General features: G+C 44.4%; 1 long non-coding RNA gene and 1 other non-coding gene across 2 annotated transcripts; one reads left to right on the forward strand and one right to left on the reverse strand.

Annotated features, from left to right (window-relative positions):
* The first annotated feature begins 379 nt into the window (after positions 1–379).
* Positions 380–486, forward strand: LOC120684132. The gene has a single exon (XR_005679114.1). It is a non-coding gene; the product is annotated as a small nucleolar RNA R71 (small nucleolar RNA).
* Positions 487–10476: 9990 nt separating this feature from the next.
* On the reverse strand, positions 10477–13342 carry LOC120680735. The gene is made up of 6 exons (XR_005677781.1): positions 12314–13342; positions 12015–12229; positions 11750–11935; positions 11286–11673; positions 11005–11214; positions 10477–10930 (listed from the first exon to the last, which is right to left on the reverse strand). It is a non-coding gene; the product is annotated as an uncharacterized LOC120680735 (long non-coding RNA).
* Between the last annotated feature and the right edge of the window lie 2417 nt (positions 13343–15759).

A 15759-nucleotide genomic window follows, 5' to 3' on the forward strand; every position in this document is an offset into this window, starting at 1 on the left:
GCCCCCTCTCCCTCTATTTAGAGAGAGGTTTCTTTTCAATTCAGACTTGAGTTTTGTTTTACATCTAGCTTTAGCTACTCTGGAACACGCGCAAATCAGCGCTGTCCTCGTGTATTCAGAACTCCACCTTCGAGTGATAATCAGATTGCTCGCATCTTTTTCTTGTTCGTTCTTTGATTGCGGACAGGAAACGATCTTCGTGATCAGGCTGATCTTGCATCAACAAGGTCGGTAACCACAGGAAGTTGGTTCAGCGATTGCATTGGCGCTTCGGGCTCGCTCGTCGTAGTCGGATCGTGAGGGTCATCTTCCACCAAGTCGAATTCATCCCCCACTCACCGAAAGATCGGGCACTTCGGCTCTATCAAGCCATTCGTCCATTCCATGATGGGGATAGGCCAGAATGTATTCCTGCAGCCTTTCCCAAGCTTCTGGGATGGATTCCAACCCCGTCTGCTGGAAACTTGAAATCTTCCCTTGCAGGGCATTTGTTTTGCTCAGCGGGAAGAACTTTGCGAGGAACGCCCTAGAGCATTTATCCCAGGTGTCGATGTCTTTTTCCTTGTAGAACCATTGTTTCACATTCCCCAGTAAGGAGAAGGAAAACAAACGAAGCTTTATGACATCGGTGGCGACATCTCGTATTACCTCAGTGTCGCAGAGCTCCAGAAAGTTCTGTAGGTGTGCATTGGCGTCCTCATTTGACTTGCCACAGAATGGGCTAGCCTGCACCATGTTGATGAGGCTGGACTTGAGCTCAAAATTCACGTCCCCAACATTGACATTGGGTCCGGTAGCCACATTGGTGGTGGAAGGGATGGAGAAGTCACAAAGAGTCTTCTCATCCATAGCCTCACACTACAAAAAATCTGTTGATCCATGACGATTGAATTTCGTCACAGATCACTGAAAAACCGTCATAAAACAGTATCTATGATGATCTCAAATAACGTCATGTATTGAGCGTCATAGATCACACCTTGTGATGTTTCTTAAATTTTCATCATAGATTGCTTGATCCATGACGTTTTAAAACCGTCATGGAATGTCCCCGGGCCCCCGAAGCCCAACCCAAGCCCATTTTCTATGACGAAAATTAACGTCACAATCAATATAATTTTCGTCACAGATTCAATTGCCATGTCACACAATGAGGACATGGAAGATGACGTGGCTGCTGACATGGCGATGACGTGGATAACAATGATGATGTGTAATTTGACATGATCGATGACGTAGCAGTGACGTGGAAATTGGTGATGATATGGCACCACATGGATGCTGACATGGACAGTGATGTAGCAGCAGGCACGTGAGCCAATTTGGGCCTCATTTACATAGCCCATATAAACTGCATGATCATTTCAGCCCAACCCAAGATAACCCAAGATATATCAACAAGAAATTAACATCTCATCACATAAATAAATTTTGATCGAGCATTTAATCACATACAACATTAAATCACATAAAAAAATTTCATCCAGAATTGCTATAAGCTGTATTTGAAAGCTAATATGCAATGGCAATATGTACATAACGTGCATCATTTCTCTTTTTCCTGTAGAGGCACTCAAACAAATTCGATGCACTTGTTCTTGATCTTTGTACTTCTCTCCCTGAAAATTGCAAGCATGCAAAGAACTTAATCTTTCTGAAAATGAAAAATAGAGAAGCCAAGCAAAGTGACTCGGATACAAGAAATTAATTTTTGCAAAACAAAAGGGTATTATAGTTTGTACATATTTATGCATTGACATTCACTCAATATGGAAGAATTGCTGATTTGTCATGCAAATAAACAACTTAACAGCTTCAGTGCTAGTCATACAAATAAACAATCTAACATATTTATGTAATAGTTACGACTACTATATTTCTGGACAGAGAATAAAATAAAACAAACTGAAATGCGTAATTATAGAAGAAGAATAGTACTGCAAGAGTAACAGGTTCAGTAGATGCGAAGGAAACATAAGATACTACGATGTAAAGAAAACTAGTAGCCATATATTCAGGAGTAGCACGCAGGGAGGTGAACGATCTACCACATAGAAGTCAATAATTTCCAATTTTTTGGTGCGGGAGTAGAATTAAGAAGACTCGAATCCAAGATTTTGGAAAAAAACACAGAATCTTTGTTACTTGTGGGAGTGCAAAGCACCGAGGTACCTGAGGCAGCGGTTGTCGTCAAAGGACTTCAAAGGTGACCTCGCTGCGGCCACGGTGGCAGAGGATGAGGAACCACCTTGCGACGACGCAGCACGTGCATGCGAGACTTCAGTTAGGCATTTGAACAAATATCTGACATATGTATATAATACCTCATCTGGCAGTGCATCCATCTAGCAAGAACTCTATTTTCAGATAGATATATAACTGGTCCTCCTAGCACTAGTACATTCAGTCTAGCAAAATAGCAGTTGAGAACACCTCTAATCCGAAAGTTCTAGAAATAGGTATAGCAAAGTTTAAGGATAGATAGCTAACCGTTCATGCAAGAGTTAATCAAAAAGCAATTAAAGTTATCAGCCATGATAAGCAGGAATTGATTAAATGAAGGAAGCTTCACTGTATCATGAAAGTGACATTCCAAAGCATGTGACAGGAATTAAAAACACGCCTTGCTAGTGCTCTGAATCGAACCTGCTCACCTATGCATGTTGTGCTCGTTGACCAGTTGAGCCATCTAACCTTGTGGGCAAACAGTCGACCAACCTGCGTGCGGTGGATGTATTTGCCGATGCCTAGGTTCTGCTGCTGCCCTTGTTAACTGTTGCCCAGCACAACCTGCAAGAGAGATCACAGCACACATACACTAGCTTCCGGCTGCCGCCCTGCATAGGAAACAAATCGCTACACAAACAAAAAGAAAACCAAAGCTTTTCTTGGTCAGTATCTCCTCCGCAAGGTGCTGCTGCTGGCCGTTGCTGGCTGACTTGCTCCCTGTGCTGAAACAAGCACCGCCGCACCTGGGTCGAATGCGCCAGGTGCCGCTCGGCCTAGCTGGGTCGCTGCCGCCCAGCGCCGCCAAGGGCCCAGGCGCCTCGCTGGGGAGCCGAGCAGAGCCCGACTGCCCTCCACGCAGAGCCCTGCTGCTGCAGGTGCTGCTGGCCTGCCGCTGCAGGTGCTGCAGATACTTTTAGGCTCTGTTTATAAGTCAATGTCTGCTAAACTATGCAAGATATAACAGGAAATTTTGCTAAAGTGGTTGTTGTAGCAAGACAGTTATGACACCTTTGGTCCTTTGCCCATAGTTGCATTGAAATAGTTTTGAAAGAAGAAACAATGTTTACAATGGAGCCATGACTAGCTCTATTTCTACATTATAAGTTTTGTGTTATGAGTTCTAGTACTCACTTCCTCTATACTACCTAAGGTGAAGCAAAATGTGTCGTATTGGCTCAGTATCTGATTTCAAATGCATGATTAATTTAACTTAAACACAAGTAGTCAGGTCATACTGACAAACCAATGGTCGGATGTAATCAAACAAATAGAATCTACACATCCAAGAATTAATAAATTAATCCAAGCCTTCATGTATGTATCTACAGGAAAGTAATGTGGAAAAGCTAGCACTGAAAATTCACTTGAGCAAAACAACAAACATGTGCAGGGCATGGTTCGGTTTACCTCAACCTTGGTTCCACTTCAAGGAAGGAGATGACGAGGATATTGTTGGTCGTTGCTGGCCTGCTGCAGGATGTGCCGCGTGGTCCGGCCGGCTACAGGGACCGGCGCTCCCACGGCAGCCGCCTGCTGCAGGGTGCGGCGCGCGGTCGGGCCCGCTGACGGGCGCGACGCTGGGGAACGACACTTCCCGCATCAGCGCCAACCGTGTGCGGCTCGCCGAAGCTCGCCCGCACGCTTCGGAGCGAGGTCGAGGAGAGGGGCGTAGATCTGAGGGGGGGGGAGAGTGCGTAGACCTTAGCCCTCTTCTGACTCGCCACGCCGGTGCCAGACGGAGCAGAACCCTAGCAAGAAAGTAAAGGGGATGAGAGAAGGAAGGGACGATGCAGAGAACATGGTGAGAAGGGGATGGAGGAGGGCGCACCTGAACCTGGATCTGCTACCACCGTGTCGTTCATCGCCGCATCCGTGTTGTTGGTGTCCACGGAGGGGATCCTCGCGCTAGCGGACGAGGCGGAGCGCCGCTGTGATTTCGCCGCCACGGCCACCTGCCTCGAGTCCGCTCGGCGCCCGCCCCACGCCGCCAAGCTACTACTACCGCTCATCGAGGCTCGTGCTTGAGCGGCGCGCGGGGAGGGAACAGGGATGGCGGCGGGGGGCGAGATGGGCTCTCTGTGTTGTGAGCAGGGAAGGGACAGCGATGTGGGTGGGAGGACGAGGAAAGGGCAAACAACCTAGGGTTTGAGCTGTTTTTATACTATGGGATCACGATTACAGCCGTTGGATCGGAAATGGATGGTGAGGAACAATTGGGCTTTACAGGCCGAGCTAGAAATGGCCCATACCTAACAATTTTCTTTTTCTATTTTCATTTTATTGCGCTATTGAGAAGTAACGCATAAAAATAATCATCTTATATTTACTAAAATACTTTTCATGTATAATAGACTACATATAAGCTGTCCTGTAAAATTTTTAATATTTTTTAAGTCATTTATTATTTTTAATAGTTTAAATAAATTTACGTAGATTCATTGAAAATAATTACAATTTGAACTACATGTATAACAAATAATATATAAAAATTCCTCAAAAATATATTTTAGTTGTCTCCTTTCTATTATAGCTCGTATCCTGAAAATCTACGAAAATTTTAAATGTTTGTTAAAGATAATTCAAACTTGTACATGCAATCTTATTATAAAATAATAATAATAATAATATCCAAAACTTCTTTGAAAATTCTAAAAATTGTCATAGAATCATTTTATGGATGGATAAGCTTGAATTAAAAGTTTCATTAGATTTTGAGAAAATTAGGTTACACATTATTCACAAAAAAGATGGATCTCACACATTGTTTCATACAACTTAACTCAAACTTTGAAGTTTATGCACCCTATAGTCTTTTCTTGCTCATATATATCTCAATTATGGACAAAATCTTACATTTACCCTCCAATTAACATTTGTGGATTTACAATGCCACTTGTTGTGCGAAGAAGTTGTTTTTCTATTTTTTAAATAACTAATTAAGACAACCTTGTGGAGTAAATTGAAAACTAAGTATCTTGTATATCCCAATAAAATTTCTACATGTAATAGAAAACATCTAAGTTATCATGTAGGTATTTCACAAATTTTCGAATAGATTTGGTATTTTCTGGCATTTAAATGAATTTCTGCATGCTTGTTGAAAGTAATTACAATTATTACTACAATTATCTCAAATAATATTTTAAAAATCTAAAAAAAAAATATTTGAGCAACCATATACAATTTTATTCCATGTCCTGAAAAATAGATGAACACTTCAAATGTTTGCTAGAAATAATTCAAACTTCTATGCACAACTTTATTGAAAATAAAAATAATAATATCCAAATTCAGTCAGAAAAATCTACAAATTGATATGCTATTACATTTCAGGTCCATAAGCTTAGAATAAAATTTTCATATGATTTTAAGAAAGTGACAGTATACATTATTCACAAAATGATACATCTTTTGCATAGTTTCATAATGACTCAAGTGGAACTTTGAGATCTGAATACCTCATAATCTTGTTTGAATTTTTTTAACTTCTTGTAGAATGATTTTACAATGTATAATCTTGTCATAAAAGTTTAATAATACAAATGTATAATCTTCATCTCAGTCTACCTAGTAATGCCTTATTATGAAAAAGAATAAAGGTAATCAAACCTCTTCGACATGTGCATTCACCAGCAAGTAGCGTAGTGGTGAGGCTCCTGGTTTCCTTGCTCAGGGTCGTGGGTTCGATCCTCCTTCCCCAGGCGCAACATTTTTTTTTAATTAAAGGTTGCGGCGTGGGGCTGCTTACTGGGCTGGTGAAGTGGGCTGTTGATTGGGCTGGTGAAGTGGGCTTGCTGCTGACTGGTGATCTACAAATTTTGAGCTCCTTTACTATTTTTAATATTTTGGGTGCTCTGGAACTATCACGCAATAAAAATATTTTGGGTTAACTTAAGCAAACGGCTGGTGCAGGTTGGCTCTATAACTTAATTGTTTTGTATATATAATTCATACTTCTATCTCCAAGATACCATAGAATAATTATAATAATATCTAAATTTGGTTAGAAAATTCTAAAAATTGGAATGGCAACATATTTTTGGTCCTTTAGCATTCCATGAAAAAAAATCAAGTGGTTCTAATAGAATATCACTATACATTGTTCACAAATGGATACCTCTCTCACATAGTATCATATATCTAAAGTCAAACTTTAAGATTTGAATACCTCTTAATAATTTTGAACTTGTATGGACTTAATATTTGGACACAGCCTTATGTTCACCATAATATTAGAAAACATGAAGTTACATTACCCATTGTCATGCAAAAGCATGTTTTTTCTGTACTCTATTTGGTAGAAGCAAATAAGCCAGAGAAAAAAAAGATCTAATAATAACAATTGTCATGCAAACAAAAGGACACTGAATGAAAGTTCATGATTTTTATGAAAGATCAAATAAGAGAAGCAAAAACTTGAATTGAAAATGAAAAATGTCAAAACATATAGTTAAAATAGCTATGACGATTTTTATGACATTAATGTTAAAACGTCATGTTTTGTGGGCTCAGTTATGACAAATTCAATAAAACGTCATATTTTGTGGGCTCAATTATGACGAATTCAATAAAACGTCATAAAGTTCTGGGCCTAGGGTTCATACCTTCAAATTCGTCATAGATTGTGTGCAATTGTGACGCTCTATTAAAATGTCATAAAATTTTCGTCATAGATCACCACATTTCTTGTAGTGTCAAGAACAAGTTGTGCTTCAAGAATGGGTTCTTGTGCCGGGAAAACATCCGGAGGAGGGACGACGCGAGGTTGTGTCTTTCTCACGAGCTTCTCTAGATTTTCTGTGTAGTTTTCCGGCAGGGAGAAACCGGTCATACACTACCCCTGTCTTCTTTCAAACACATAGATAAAAGAAGACATAAAGTGACATTAGCCTGAAAGAGCAGTGACTATATCTTAATTACAAAGCCTGGATTAACACTAGTACAGTATCTTTGTTCACATGCCATCCCCGGCAATGGTGCTAGAAATGCTTGTTGCGTTTCTTAACGCAATCACTTGGAACGGGGGTGTTAAGCCCATCCTTAGTAACGGCGTCAGAAATGCGCGATGACATTTCCTAGTGTCACCTCTAGGGGCATGTTAATTCCCCCAGCAATGGCGTCAGGAACTGCCACTCTCGTGGTATAACTTTACGATTATAGAAATGATCCGCAAGCACACGGATATACCATTGTAGCATTTCACCCGGAGAGTAAGGGTATCATGATTTATATTTTTCCCAAAGGATGGCAGTGGCAAAGGTACTGTACTTAGCATTAATCATGACATTGTACATTAAGCAATAGGAATAGCTCTGATAGGGGTAAGCCAAGATAAAGAAATAAGCAAGGGTAATGTGACACAAGCACACAACCAACACTCCAAGGGGGAAGGAAGAAGGAAAGAATAAAAGAACTAACTAAACTACACTATGTTAAGTTAGCTGGAGCTTAGGCTAGGTTAGAGGGTCCTAGTGCATCTATTCAAAGAAGAGGTTATGTTAGCACATGGTTAGGGCTGCAGGTGCCAAGAAAATAGGAGTATCGGGGAGAATGTCCCGACTCAAGTACTGTTAGGGTCGTTATATATTTGTATAAACTCCTACACCGAACCCGAATATCGGGGAGTGCACTAATCGCAACACCGATGTTACGACGGACGGACAAGGTTGTCACCACTTGCCATCTACCCTAGTCACACCGTGGAGCACGGTCATATCCGAAGGATCCCGCATACCTGACCACCACGCCCGTGTATGAGGTCACTACCCCAGCGTCCCCGGGTCTCCCACCCTTCGGATGGACAAGTAAAATGCTAGAGCGAGCCCGAAAGCATGACGAACCGATATCCGTACCCAGATCATCTGGCCTAACCATATCCTTAGCATAACTCATGAATAACCAAAGCATGGATTGATAAACTATAGAGATAGCATAACAACCATGGCAAATCTCTATATTATGAATAAAGTGCTGACAAGTAGAATAGAAAGCCATACCGAGAGCCGAGGATTGCTCGCCGACTCCGAGGACGACTTGCACTTGCTAAAGGAAGAACTAGCCTAGCTCTACTACCTAAGCTAAGAGCAAGAGAGAGCCTCCTTGGAAGAGAATAGTGAGAGGTGTGTGTGTGTGTGTGTGTGTGTGTGTGTGTGTGTGTGTGTGTGTGTGTGTGTGTGTGTTGAGGGGGGTGGAGGAGAGGCCTATTTATACTCTTGGAGGTTGGTTCCCGCCAAAAGCATATATGGAAGGTTATCAGGAGACTAGGCAGCTACTCCTCCTCGAGATGCACCTGGACGGGATGCAGGCTAGGTTCGGCCGAACCCTAGGGTCGGCCGACCCCTGGTGGTGCTTCCCCAAGTGAGCCTTCCTCTTGGTGACCGACAGGTGGGCCCATATGTTGACCATGACATGTTTGTTGCTTGGCGCTCCCATTAGCTCTGTCAGGTGGGCCCTCTTTGTATGTGGGTGACGCCGGATGCGATCTTCTGCGTAGTTTTGTGGCATCTACTGCGTGTATTCATCTTATTCCGCTCTTGATCATCTGAAATGATAGAATCTCCAAAATAGCTGTGGAACTAGGTTAGTGATACAAATATGCGAGTAAGGTGTGTGATTTTACTTTATTATTGAGTCTAGTTAACGGTCAATTTTCACACTTAAGGGCCGTCAACATCGGGCAGCTTTGCTCTCCTTGGGACGGTGTTCCCACCCCGGTAACATCTCTGTGATCCTATTTCGGCAGGTACACGGGCAGTTTTTGTTACCTTCGAGCCCTTGAACTCGGCGGGAAGCATCTCCGACTACTCCCTATTAGGCTAGTACTCGGTCCAACTACTCCTTATCTGGCTAGTTCTTGGTCCGACTAATCCCTACCAGGCTAGTACTCGGGCAGTTTTGCTCTCCTGTTGGGACGGTGTTCCCACCCCAGAAATATCTCTGTGATCCTGTTCCGGCAGGTACACGTGCAGTTTCTGTTACCTTCGAGCCCTTGAACTCGGCAGGAAGCATCCCCGACTACTCCCTATTGGGCTAGTACTCGGTCCAACTACTACCTATTAGGCTAGTGCGTGGTCCGACTACTCCCTACCAGGCGAGTACTCGGGCAGTTTTGCTCTCCTCTTGGGATAGTGTTCCCACCCCGGTAACATCTCCGTGATCCTGTTTCGGCAGGTACACGGGCAGTTTCTGTTACATTCGTGCCATTGAACTTGGTAGGAAGCATCTCCGACTACTCCCTATTAGGCTAGTACTCGGTCCAACTACTCCCCATCAGGCTAGTACTTGGTCCGACTACTCCCTACCAGGCTAGTACTCGGGCAGCTTTGCTCTCCTTGGGACGGTGTTCCCACCCCGGTAACATCTCCGTGATCCAGTTCCGGCAGGTACCCGGGCAGTTTCTGTTACCCTCGAGCCCCTGAACTCGGTGGGAAGCATCTTCGATTACTCCCTATTAGGCTAGTACTCGGTCCAACTACTCCCTATCAGGCTAGTACTTGGTCTAACTACTCCCTACCAGGCTAGTACTCGGGCAGTTTTGCTCTCCCCTTGGGACGGTGTTCCCACCCTGGTAACATCTCTGTGATCCTGTTCTGGCAGGTACACGGGCAGTTTCTGTTACCCTTGAGCCCTTGAACTCGGCGGAAAGTATCTCCGACTATTCCCTATTAGGCTAGTACTAGGTCCATCTACTCCCTATTAGGCTAGTACTTGGTCCGACTACTCGTTACCAGGCTAGTACTCGGGCAGTTTTTCACTACCCTTGGGACGGTGTTCCCATCCCGCTAACATCTCCGTGATCCTATTCCAGCAGGCACACGGGCAGTTTCTGTTACCTTCGAGCACTTGAATTCAGTGGGAAGCATTTCCAACTACTCCCCATTAGGCTAATACTCGGTCTAACTACTCCCTATCAGGCTAGTACTTGGTCCGACTACTCCCTACCAGGCTAGTACTCGGGCAGCTTTGCTCTCCCCAAGGACGGTGTCCCCCCCCCTCTCCCCCCTCGATGACATCTCCGTGATCTTGTTCCGACAGGTACTCGGGCAGTTCCTGTTACCTTTGAGCCTTTGAACTCGGTGGAAAGCCTTCTCGACAACTCCCTATTAGGCTAGTACTTGAGTGTTGCCGCTTTCCCCGTATTGTTAACCCTCACACGACCTTGCATGAGCAGGCGTAGAGCCAGATCTCGATCGCTCGCCACAAGGCCCAACCCATTGGTATATTTTACCTATGTCTACAAGATACCCCTTTCAAGACATGCTATACGCACACAATCATTTAAGATCTCAAACTCGTATGGTTCTACAACATTACGAGTAATTGAACATTCTAGATTGAACTCGTGACAAAGTATACACAGCAAGTCATTGCATCAAACTACTTCTTTGGAGCTAGCTTCTTCGGCGCACCCTTCAACCACCCAGGGACTAGCCTCAAACGTTCCAAAATGGACCTCGAGTCTACAACGCTAGGATGTGGAGGCTGCACCATGTCAATGACAACTCGAGCTGCTCCCTCCAGATCAAAAATCTCTTTATCTTTTCTTTCTTTGCCGCGATTAGCTTCTGGATGGTCGCCACATTCTCCGCAAGCTTCTTGCCAGCCCTATCTAGTTGCTTTTCAACGACCTTTTTATACTTTTCGAGATCTGCATATGCTTGTCGCAACTCTGCGCAATCTCGAAGAACCTGATCCCTCTCCCCTGAAGAGTAAGATCATGAGACTCAAAATTGATAGCATAAGTACTATCTAAACCACTCGCAGTAAGCTACTTACTCTGGCTTCGAGCTAGTTCTTGGTTCACACTAGAAGAACCCCCAGCCTCGGCGTCATTTCCACCTGCTCGAACAGCAGACAGCTGCCTTCTAAAATCTTCAATGATAGCATCTTTTTCAGCAAGTTCCTGTTTAGCATAGGAATCTGCCAGAGTCCTTTAGACTTCACAGCCAGGATGGAAGACTTCAACCTGGATCGCAGGACTACTTTCTGCACATTCAAACAAAGAAGATAGTCATGAAAACATCAAGGTGACTACATCTAACAGTTCAAGACATTACCTTATAATGCTTGTAAACTCAATGCAGTGAGTTCGCCACATCATTGCACAAGTCAGCTCTAAGAAGATCATCTTCGATTAGTCCAATGGGGATTTCATTCACATGTTCAGAAGAAGTGGCACCAGGCGTTGAAGCGTTCAACAGAATAGAGCTCAGGGGAGGTGAACCCAAACAACTGGATGGTTCCGCAGATTGAGCAGTTTCGCTCCTTTCATCTTCCCCAGTACTCGCTACCTCGGTCACGGCTGGAGGTGGGGGGGCGTCCGGTATGGCCTCACCCTGAGTACCTTTCGATGACTCGGGGGTACCTTTCGATGACTCGGGGGCTGAAGCCTTCGTTTGAGCACCAACAGGCTGCAGATTTGGCAGATTCAGTTCAGCAGCAGTCCTACGCAAAATAAATAGCTAAGTATTCCATCTTCCTCATAACAGTAGTAAAAACTACCCGGACCAAGGAAACTTACATCTTTGCCCGCTTCATGACAAGTTTCATCGGTACTCGCAGTACCCTACGCACTGGATTTGGACCAGTCATAGGTATTGAGGTAGGCACCGCAGAGGTAACGACAGTGGCAGCTGCAGTATCACTTGCAGTTGGGCGAGGATCGCCCGCATCAGAAGCCCTCAATGTTGAAGATTCTGCAGGCACTCTGCAATAATATCACAAAGGTATACGAGTCAAGACTATTCGTCAAAATCTAGCTTTCACAGATAATTGTGAACATTTACCTATCTCCGCTGCCGAAAGGCACTGCAGAACTTCCATCAGTGGGCCTTGGAGCTACCGCTGGACTATCTTCCTCAGAATCAGATAATGATATTGGATCTTCTTCAATTATTGGTTCATCAATATCAAAGATCACAGGCGTATGGAAGGTCTTCTAGTTCTTCGCTTCAATGGAACTGGGGATAGGAGGATCACTCTTGAAAACCCCCACATCCACCTGCATAAGACATCCTGCTTATTTCAAAATTTCTCAAGCAAAGGGTACAAGCTACAAAAGGTAGTTGATGAAGCCAAATCTTACCTGCGAAGGAGGATTGCTGGAGCGAAACACAGTGGGCACATATGGAACATTGAGTTGATCTGGAAATATGCTTCGAATTATCCTCAACCCTTGTACTCTCTCCACTGGCTCTGTAGAGAACCGGGAACTATCTTCAGTACCCTCATACTGGAAACCAAAATTTTTTCGTTTCTCCAATGGCTGAATTTGGCGTTGTTTCCAGTTGAAGACAACAGATGCTGCTGTTACTTTCATCTCACGCAGATAGAATATGAGGCCCAATAATTCCTCTACTTGATCCTCACTACTTGCACTGTTCATCAGCACCCACTCGCGAAAGTACATGGGTGGCATCAGAGAAAACTCAGGCAGAGAAGAAGGATTTCCAATATAAAACCAATCCTCTTTCCATTTTGGATCAACATGAATCTCGGGCCACTCCAGATACTTATCAACCATCTCTGGACGCAATTGTAAATCCGCACAGCCAATGCATCCCATTTCTTTCAAAGAGGGAAAAGGATTCAAAGAATACAAACTCCGAAATAATTCGAAATATGGCTCAATTCCGAGGAAAGCTTCGCAAAAGTGAACAAAACACCGATGTACAAGACTGATTGCGGGGTCAGATGGTGAATCTGAATTCCATAATAATACAAAAGATCTTGGAGAAAGTCACAAGTCGGAAGAGCCAGGCCATGCCTCACAAAAGAAGTAAAAAGGATAATTTCTTATTTCCCAACAGATGGAAAAATCTCTCCAAAAGCGCTCCGCCAATGGATCAGATCCTTCGGCTATAGCAGACATTTTTTCACCAGATCTTGCAAATCGTCCTCAGCGCACTTACTTTGGACCCATGACGGTTCCTCTTCCGCTTGCTCCTTCCCTTCGTGTTTCCGCTTCTCTCCACGGCCGGAACTTGTAGGCTTCTCCATCCCAAAGTCTACGAGTTTCTTGATGCAATCAAACTCGGGGGCTTGGGTTGCGGGGAGACCTGTAGTATTTTCGCTTGGAAAACAAGGAGTCAATGGGGCAAAGACGCAGAGCAATGGCGGCGGCAAAAGGTAAAATTCGCAAAGTCACCGGATCTAGGTTTATACCCTAACCAATGGCAATTTGGTAAATAAAAAGGTATGCTAAGCGGTGCCTTCTACTGTTTCGATATATATATCAAGAAGCATAATTACTTCAAGACATTTCTTTAGGGATATTATTCTGAAAAGAAACTATTATGTTAATTGCCTATACACTTAAAGTATGCCATGATGTTTTGGACCCTTCTTTCCAAACCTTGGGAATTTGGATTCAAAGCTCGGGGGCTACTGGGTACGTGGGAAAAGGAATTTGTTTTTCAAAAATATTCGAAAAAAATTGATTAAATTCAAGATTCAAGGTGGACCCTCAGCCTGAATTTTTTGATTCAACCTAAGACTCGGGGGTTACTCCATATGGAGTGCGATTGTTCATCGCACCCCATATATAAAGATTTTCATCCGAGGGCATCAAGACTACTCAAGTAGGAGCACCACGCAGCCTCAGTGCAGTCCAAGAAGTACTCGGAAGGCATCTTCTATGAAAGCATGAAGACTACTCGACGACGTCTTCAAAAGTACTCGAAGACCTGCGACTACTTGGCTGCGAAGAGCTCGGGGCTTGTCAGACCTGGGGCCACAGGATACCTGACGTGGCACGGTTCAGTACCAGATATGGGATGGGGCATGTCTCATACCCATGCGTTATGTAACTAGTCGTATAGACTTAAAACTAGTCGGTATAGAAGGAAACCACCCGAGTACTACTCGGTGCAGACTCCTAGGCTCATATCGATCTAGGTTTCTTGTACCCTTGCTCCCCCACCCTATATAAGGGCCGGCAAGGACCCCTTGTTGACGGCCATTATATGCTCATTTTGGCTGCCAACCATTGCCATTAATGCGGGAACTTGAAGAAGTTTTGATATAAAGTTCTATTTAAACTAATGAGTTCCATGAGTTTTGTGTCCCACCATGTTTTGCGAGGAATATAGGTAATATGGTGCACAAATACCATTATTGGTGAAGTAGCAGTCGAGGCCATACAAATGAAGATTCATTCAGATGTCTCGGTACAAATGACACTTGGACATGGTACAAAAGTTACTCAAATCACATATTTTACAGCACCATGTTGAAGAGCTTGTCGAGATGATCAAAATGGATACTTGGATCACCCAATTTGGAGTCCGGACGAAAAAGTTACGCCTCCAGGAAGATCACCGACATGGCCCTGTCAGGCCGGTCGGCCTGACTTAGGCCGGCCAGCCTGGAACCTCCCCAAAACACTTGCCACTCATCATCATAGCCTTGGGGACTCACTAGTGGACCCCCAAACACTTGGGAGGCAAGCCAAAAGTGAAAGTAAGACCGAAAGGCCTCATATGCCCCTCCAATGGGCTCCTGAAATGGCCACTCGATGTTCGCCTAATCTTCCAAGGATTGGAACTGAACCAACATGCAAAGAAACACAAAAGGAACCAATGTCAACCATTGGATGGAAGTTAACACAAATGGAGGGATGGATGAGCTTGTCACATGGATCAAAAGGGCCCACCTTCTGCATGAAGAAACGTCCAACCGACTTGAAACCGCCTTGGGAGAGCAACACCACGCCATCCATCACACAATGGCGGTTGATCCAATGCCTGGGGAGAAAATCCCAGGCTGGCCGGCCTCACCTAGGCCGGCCGGCCTCACTTTTCGGCCGATCAGACCAAATCAAGTTGGCGGTTGCTCTAACTGACATTGCAAGAAGGAATATTGGGCGCTCAATCAAAAGTCGGTGAATCCTAGGCCGGCCGGCCGGCCTGACATTTCCATGCCACGTGGTCAACTTCGCGTGGATGTTACCTCAGGCGACGAACCCGCGTACAAGCCATGCATTGGCTCAAGTACCGACCTCCAAAGCACTATAAATAGCAGCCCTCACCTCACTTGTAAAGCACGGAGAATTGGAGCAAGTCCAAGGCGAAGCGTAGCTGCCCACATATCTTTAGAAAATAGGGAGAGAGGCGAGGTGAGAGTCTGGAGAGGAGCTGGAGTGTCGGCCCCTCTCCATCTTTGTACCTCCGAGGAATGAAGCTTCAGTTCGAGTAATTTCCTCTTCTTTCGTCGGTAGCATTGCTTTCTCTCCTTTACTTTATTAGTACTTGAATACTTGGTCTCTCTAGTTGTGGGATCTCTTGTTTGCGTGGGTAGCAAGTTCTATCCATTTGAAGTTTCTTCTAGCCTTAGCGCGAAGCGGAAGTCAGTAACTTGATAGTGTAGGCGCGGTGCCTAAGCTAGATAGTTACCTTGGTTTGTGTTCCACCCCACAGAACCGTTGTGGTAGGCGGTAGGTGGTGACAGCCCTGTCCGTCCTTTGTAGTCCACCACGTTCGGGTGTTTTCATAGCAGTAGTTGCAGGTTGCCGTTGGACTCCCCTCTCACCCC

The sequence above is a fragment of the Panicum virgatum genome, chromosome 7N (genome assembly GCF_016808335.1).
Source record: "Panicum virgatum strain AP13 chromosome 7N, P.virgatum_v5, whole genome shotgun sequence".
NCBI lineage: Eukaryota > Viridiplantae > Streptophyta > Magnoliopsida > Poales > Poaceae > Panicum > Panicum virgatum.